We start from the raw sequence: 8,344 nt of genomic DNA on the forward strand, positions 1-8,344 counted from the left end.
TACCTATTGGTATCTTCAAGGTAGTTTCTCAGGAAAACAAATAGACAAATAATAGTGAGTTACAGACAAAAGTGGTAGGAAATTATCAATGGTTGTTGTACTATATTTTGGTTTCTTCAAAGTGGTTTCTAGAGAAAACAAATAGAGCTATACATGAGTGATCAATTAAATAATCATTGGCTTTTCTCAATGGTTATTGTTGGAAACACATTGTCATATACATCCATTTATGAAATAACATAGGAACAATACAAACATTACAGAGCTATGGACAGATTGGTAGGAAATTATCAATGGCTGCTATAATATATGTTGGTATCTTCAAAGTGGTTTTTCGGGAAGACAGAGATATGCAAGAGGGATCTAACAAGTAGTTACAGCTTAAGGGTTGTGAAAAATAGCAGATTACCTCTTCATCAGTGACTCCTTTCACAGAGGTGTGACGGCTGGAAGGAAGGCCAGGATTGAAAAGAAGGACCGAGAGACCAGCACCAGTGTCCAGCAATAGTCTGTTTACTTTTTCCTCTGTAGTCATGATTACATGGGGCTCCTCCTTAGAGATGATGGTCTGGCCAGGGGGAGAAGGCAGAGTATGCCCCAGGTCCTCTCATTCCTGTTGGACCAGCTGGTAGGAGGGGCCTGAGCTCTGGGACCCTTGCTTCAGAGGGCAGTCCGACCTCTGGTGGTCACCTTTACAGTCAGGGCATGGCCCAGCAGGCTTCTTAGGGCAGTCCCTCTTGAGGCAGCCTGGTTTTTGACAGCAGTAGCAGATGAATGTAGTCATCGAGTTCTTCTTGGGGCCCTGAGAATCAGACTTAGGGTCTGTTTCTCTTGGTGCTGCAGCAAAGGCAGCTCTTTTTTCTCGGTCTCTTTGTTTTCTCTCCTTGGCTTCCTCGTCATCATGGCTATAGAATACTGAGGAGAAAATTCTTACTAACATCTCAAGTGAGCTATCTGGGGCAAAAGCCATTTTTTGTATGTTTTTTCTTCTCTCTGGGGCTGACTGAGTAATAAACTTATCTTTAAGAATAGTTTGTCCCTCTACTGAACTGGGATCCAGGGAAGTATGCTTTATCAATGCCTCTTGTAAGTGATCTAAGAAAGCAGAGGAGTGCTTCCTTTTTTTGAGGGGGGAGTCTCCATCTCAGCCATCAATGGAGCCCTCACACCAATTGTCTCTCCAGCCTCCCAGCGCACTGGGACCCTGCAGCCGCTTAGTGTCCTCTCCACAACCGTCAACACAGGCGGCAGGAGCATGTGGAGGAAGTTCTTGGCCCGCTAGTCAGTCTCAGCACCATCAGGTGTGAAGTGTCCCAGGCAGGTAACCTAGACACGTACCTTCTCCATGAAGGCGGTTCTACAGAATCTGAGTATTGGGCACCCATGTAATCCATGAAGTCTCAGTGCAGACCTCTCTGAAGCTCCACGTGTTCCTTCACCACAGCCTATACAGTCAGGGGGAGAATGGCCTCCAGGGCGTCTCCCCAGGTTTTGTGCAAGGTCCTCCTGGTTTCCAGCTCCTGAAGGTCTCTCGCATCCCCAATCAGCTCGACCTCTGAGTCATGGAGAATCATCTGTATTCTTGTGTTCTCCAAGTCCTTGTACAGCAGCTGCTTCTCCGCTGACTCTGGACATTTCTGGTTCTCAAGGGCAGGGCCCAGAGTGACCCACCATGTGGCATGTTTTCCCAGGGATTTCTCCATGTTGGGATGGTTCACACATGTCCCCGGGAAGGCCTCCATGGCCAGCACAGGGTGGGCCGATTGTGTTGGTGCTTCTCTGTGGCGTGATAGTTCTCCACTGCGTGGTGGTGGCCGGCCTGAGGGCTAGTGCACGTCTTTGTGCCGCCTCCCAGGCACCTGCACAGCTGGGGGCCAGCCTGAAAGGGCCGGCCTATATTTGATTGCCTCTTGTAACATTTTTGTTAGGTCTTATTTTGGAACACTAGCTCCTGAACACTTAAGTAAACCTTGGAGCAGCTTTATGTATCTTTGCGCTTTGGTTGAAAATTTTTGGCCTATTTTACTCCTGGATAAAAATGGCTTATTCAAGGGGCTGGGGATTTAGCTCAGCAGCACAGTACCTGCCTGGCAAGAGCAAAGTCATGAGTTTGATGCCCAGTACTGGAAACCCAACCCCCCCCCAAAAAAATGGCTTGTTCACAGCGGGAAGACTCACCCCTATTCCTTGTGGAATGCTTCTCTTCCCTCCTTTCTCCAGGCATCCCTGGTGAAGTTTTCATCGTGTGAAGGCCTTCTCCATCTCCCACACTTTCTACTCAGGTAGACTTACTCAATCAGGCTAAAAAAAATTTTCAGTCCAAAGACTATATGTCCCTGCCCAGGCACCAGTTATGGGGTTAATAATATCCCTTAGTTATTGTGGGCTGACCAGGTCCACAATCTTCTGAATGAGTGTACAGTGAAGGCTAAATAAAAAGAGGCAAATAGTATGATTTCAGGACTTCAAGGGGATCAAAGCCCTCTCACATAATTCAAGATTCTCTCAGGGCTAAGACCAAGACCTCTGAGTCACTCATATTTATTTGGTTGTCAGAAGAAGGGAGGGGAGTACTGAAGAAGGGCAGAACCACTCTAGGACTTCTCTAAGTAAGGTATTAAGTTAATCCACTGAAGAGATGCCTGAGGCTATAGTCTTTATCTAGTTGCGATCAGATCCAGGTGTCCTTGGCTGTGATCTTGTCTTGTCCTTTGAGGTTTTCCAGCTTCATTCACCACTACAGGCTTTAGTAAGGATTAATGACTCACAGAGGTTCACTTACTATGAGTCTGCCATTTCCAGGTAAAGAGCCTAGGCCTTGGATAGATTCACAGTGAACATAAAAAGCCAATCAACATTTAAGTCCTGCTCAGGTCTGCTTCATACTGGCCTCCATCAGATGAGGTAAAGGAGGAAAGAAGAAAGAAGAAAGAAGAAAGAAGAAAGAGAAAGAAAGAAGAAAGAAAGAAAGAAAGAAAGAAAGAAAGAAAGAAAGAAAGAAAGAAAGAAGAAAGAAAGAAAGAAAGAAAGAAAGAAAGAAAGAAAGAAGAAAGAAAGAAAGAGAGAGAGAGAAAAAGAAAAAGAAATAGAGAGAAACATGGGTGGGATAACTGTGCTGCAGATGTCTAATGGTTTATTGAAAGGAACAGTTAATGCTTACTTGTTTTTTTTTTTTTTTTTTTTATGCTTATATCTGGTAATCTGAACAACTAATTTGAAGACAACTATTTGCAATATAACCACCATTGGTTTCCTACCATCTTGTCTAGTGAAGCTCTGTATCATTTCTAATTTTTTTATTATTTTAATTTTCTTTAATGGTTTATTCAATCTTGCATTCTTACATCTGGAAATCTGAATAACTTCACTGAAGATAACAGTTTGTAATATAACAACTACTGTTAATTCCTATCCTTCTGTTTTGAAGACCTGTATCATTATTATTGTTTTTGCTTTGTTTTGCTTTTGTCTATATTGTTGTTATTTTGTAATTTTTTGTTCCCTTTAAAATAAAAAATAATAATTTACTCAGCCAAGAAGGACAAACAGTCTTTACCCAGGAAGCACATGAGATGAACCTGAGACTTTCCAGGAAATCCCCAAGTATTCATTTACAAAACAGCATAACGGATCCTTCAAAGCTAATTGAACTTCTTTTCATTCAACAAACTCACAGAGAGAGTTGGAAAAATCATCTAGGTTATTTTCAAAAGGACGAAATTCTCAAAGACTTACATGGGGAAAGAAGCATCAGACTTACTCAATTTTCCTGAAATTTCACTTCTTTTTACTGTATAATTGAGGAAATTCAGAGACTATAAGTTGAGTAATATTTTGTGCCATCCTATACTTATTGCCATCTAGGTCTTAAAGTATTTTACATACATGTACAAATATCTGACTGCCCAGTTATGTGAGTTTTATAAATATGTGTACCTGTGTAGCAATCAAATAAAAAATGAAACTCTTCCATCACACCTGAACCATCCCTTAAGAGGATTTTCCATTAACTTCACATACTTCCCTAATGCCAAAGAAATTATCATTCTGATTTCTACCACATATATAGCATTCAAATTCTCAAAGTTTATATGCGTGATATTCTTTAGTAGCTATTCACGATGGCTGCCTTGCTTTGTTCCACATAAAGCATTTGGAATTCTTCCATTTTATGCTTAAATTGATAGTTCTTACTCTCCCTTGTTAGCTAGTATTCCATTATATTTTATACTAAAACCAACGTTTGGTTCTCTTGTTCTTGAGCATTTGAGCTATTTCCACTTTGGTCATCAGTGTACATGCTGCACATGTATATTTGTCACTGTAACGAGTGGGGCAAAGCAGAGACCAGTGGAGAGAAGTAGGCTTGTGTTAAAGCAACATGGCACGGAATATTCTGTGTGGGTGCAGGCGGGCAGAGGGCAAAAGGCCATCTGTAGGGAACAGAGATAAGTGGACCTTTTTGATAGGCCTTGAAAGAAGGCAAGGGACATTAGGCAAGAAAATCTTAGTAAACCTCAGTGGATGAAGTTCTCTGGATGTTTCATGCCTTACTGGGCAAAGTCCTTGAGGCACTGGTGTGAATGCTTGGGTGTCTTTAGATGTCCACGTCCTTGCAAGAGTCTGTGTTCCATCGTCTCTTTTAAGACATTCTGTGTTTGCTGAGGGCACCAGTGGTGAGCTGAAAACAATGCCTCGTCTAGCAAACAGGCTGAGTACTGGGAGAGTAAGGTCTGAACTGAGCATTACAGTCACTTATATTATTCAGAGTATTTTCTCCAAACCTGTATTCTATCTTATATTTTACAAGGGTCTATCCTCTCTTTTTAGTTCTGAGAAAAATTATGACTTGTTCCTAACTTTAAAATACTGTAATTGTCATTGTAAGCATGAAATAGTCTCTAGTTAGGTTGCAAAAATGATAACCAAACCCTAGGAAACAGAACCTAAGCCCAACTATTCCTGCAGCAGGCTTGCTCATTCCCTCAGTCTCTTGCTATCTCTGTGCTTCAGAGAATAATTTTAAATATATATACCCCCAAGTTCTGCTGCCCCAACTTCATAGAGCAAATACCACTGAATGTAAAACATCGTGTAAACATCCTCACAATAAGTGTGTGACTTCATTGCCCCATTATCACAAATAGATGAACTCAATAATAATTTAACAAAGATATACGAGCTGAACCACACCCATGAATAAATGGATTTAGTAGATATCTACAAAGTGTTCCACCCTAAAACATGAGAATATACATTCTTCTAAGCAACACTTGGAACTTTCTCAAAATAGACCAAGTACTAACTCAAAATATAAAAGAATTAAAATAATCCCACACATATTATTGCATCATAATGCAGCAAAACTAGAAATCAATGGCAAAATAAAACACAGAAATTTGGAAACACAGAGAGAGTAAATAATAAGGTCTTATAGCTGGGTGTGGTAGTGCATGTCTGTAATCTAAGCCCTTGGGAGGCTGAAGCAGGAGGATTGCCATGAGTTTAAGCATGCACTACATAATAAGACTCTCCCAAATAAACAAAAAATAAGGTCTTACATGATTAATGTGTCTGAGTCACTTCCTCAATCCTGGGATTCAATATCCAATGCCAATAAAATAAAGGAGAGGGGGTCCTGTTTAGCTCACAGTTTCAGACATTTCACTGCATAGCCAGGCATCTCCAGGCAGAAGCAGCATATTGAAAGTGTCTAGTGGAGGAAAACTGCTCAGCTTATGACAGCCAGGAAGGTGAGCGCACAGTGCAGACTCAAGAAATGACATGGATTCTTTCATGCCCACCACTCGGCGACCCACTCCTTCTAGCCAGACCACACCTCTTAACATCAAGTCAACTTCCAGTCACATGGGTTTTGGGGAACCATTGTATATCTACACCTTAACAAAATGTGCCACCGAAGAAATGAGGCAATAAATTTAGCACTCAAATTGAGATGATTCTATTCTTCATGAGAAGCACTATCTAAGGACTGAATTTTGGCTTTGAGAGAGTTGACTCCTGAGTTTTAGAACTCTGAAAATACATGTGGGCCACATTTGAGACCATGTTCTGTTAAATAATGACTGATGTATCTGGGAACTGTGGGCAACATTAGGTTTCAGGGATTCTGCTTCCCTAAGCTCTTTCATCTGCTTTTGCTCAGCCTATTTCTCAACAAGAGTACAGAGGAAAACGGATGGCAGATGAATTCTTGAAAATTATCTCCAGATAAGTAGTGACTTTTTCTTACCCTTAAGACAGCATCCATTGCCAGCAGATGCAGAAGTTATTAACCTTCACCTGAATCTTTGAGTGAGGCCATGAAATGTTCAAAAATCTGAGCTCTTGGTAAGATGCCCCAAGACTTTCTGATGTTTACTGAATGACAGATTAATATAATAACAGTCAACTTCCCAATTTTTAAACTAATTGGTTCCAAGCTATCTTTAAAATGTCTTAAGTATAGATATGATTTTTTTGATTTTTCTTCCTAGATCAGATTTGATGTGGGAAAATCAATTAGATATTCAATTAATGAAATCAGTGGGCGTACATAGCAACACCCAAAGAAAATAGAGATGAGTGAGACGATACATTTGTGGGTAAGGAAGAACTTAATATGCCAGATGAGCCACTCTGACCAGGACTTAGGGTGAGGTTCATGCAGCCTTTAGCAGAGAACAAGCAGGATACTGTACTTCTATAGATTTGGAGCAGAGAAGGCAATGATAAACAATTTATCCAACTTTAAATTGTCTAAAAGTTTTGGTAGATACTCTTGAAATCTAAATAAAACATATCAATTTCCTTGTTTAATTTTTGTCTTTATTTTTTCCTCTACACTTCCATTCATTTACCTATGAACCCCACCCATTCTTTTGATAATAACACTCTTTGTACTATCCAGCCATGATTCTTCAATCCATCCATTCATCTACACAGGTTTCTATCCCATCTCTTCACTTGAATTTTATTGCATATGCAAAATTAAAATAAGAGGCACAGCACTACAAAAATACTATTCACCAATTCATTTAAAGTAAATACAAAAGTACTAAATCAAGTATGTCTGAAGCAGTCTCAGAAAAAGCACACAATGAAAAATTAAGGTTTTATTCAGTAATGTGTTCCAAATTATTATGAAAAGTTATGAAACTGAAAACTAATGGAAAAACAACTTTAATGAAAACAAGAAATATTTTGACCTTACATTGATTTAAAATTTTGAGCAATTTAAAGATATATGCACATGATTTAATTTCTTGTGAGGTATACATATAATATACAATGGCAAAAAATATTGGGTCCTCTAATTGAAAAGAATGTAATATAATTAAATGTAATATAATTAAACTTAATTATAGTCAAGCACCATATTAAGAGTGTAAAGGATAAGCAAAAAAAAATTTTATACAAAGTGCAAAAGAAAAGACAAGATCACATGGATTACAACTCCAGGAGATTTAATAAACACAAGTACAGAACCAAGACATTATGCCAATTTAGACACACAAAATAGCAATACCCTTATAAATCATCAAATGATGAAAACTGAGTTTACATTATCATCAAATTCTAAATATCCAAGGCTTCACAAGTAAAATCATAACATTTATATATATATATACATATATACACAAATATAACATTTACAAAACATTATATAGCCAGACATAGGTATATATAGATAGATATATATGTCTTCCATTAGTAAAGGATGATAACTAAGGAAAAGGGAAAGATGTAGATAACTGCTGATGGAAAACTCATGCTAGCAACTCTCAAATTATATCCTACATTAATATATAAATTAAAAACATTGCCATTTTAAATTCAAAGGTATTTATTCTAGCATATGACCAGGTAAGATGAGAATTCTAAAAGTAAAATGAGGTAGAACTTCTGCACAAATATCCTCAGGAATATTTGAATTCAAGTATACAAGACAAAAATACCACCAGTTATCAAAACATTCAATGATTAGCCCACTACAGTCATAGTATGTCTTGAAGAGGGAAAAAACCTAACGAAATGGTTTTGGAATTCAGAAACAGACAGATCTACTCACAAAAATTATCATATTTTTTAAATAACAAAAATTATTGAGAAAGCCAAAGTGAACATTAAAAAAGTGAATAATAAAATCAAGCATGCATGCATACATACTATAAGTGATTACATATTTCATAGGAGGAGCAAAAAATCCAAAATAATATCCAAAACAAAAAGGGGATTATTACAGGGGGCAATGACTTTTATTTTTTTATTTTTTTTTTTTTTATTTTTTTTTATTTTAAGGATAAAAGGAGGGAAACATTAACAGACATACAACATTTTACAA

Source organism: Chinchilla lanigera, unplaced genomic scaffold (genome assembly GCF_000276665.1).
Source record: "Chinchilla lanigera isolate Chin_1 unplaced genomic scaffold, ChiLan1.0 scaffold00123, whole genome shotgun sequence".
NCBI classification, from domain to species: Eukaryota; Metazoa; Chordata; class Mammalia; order Rodentia; family Chinchillidae; genus Chinchilla; species Chinchilla lanigera.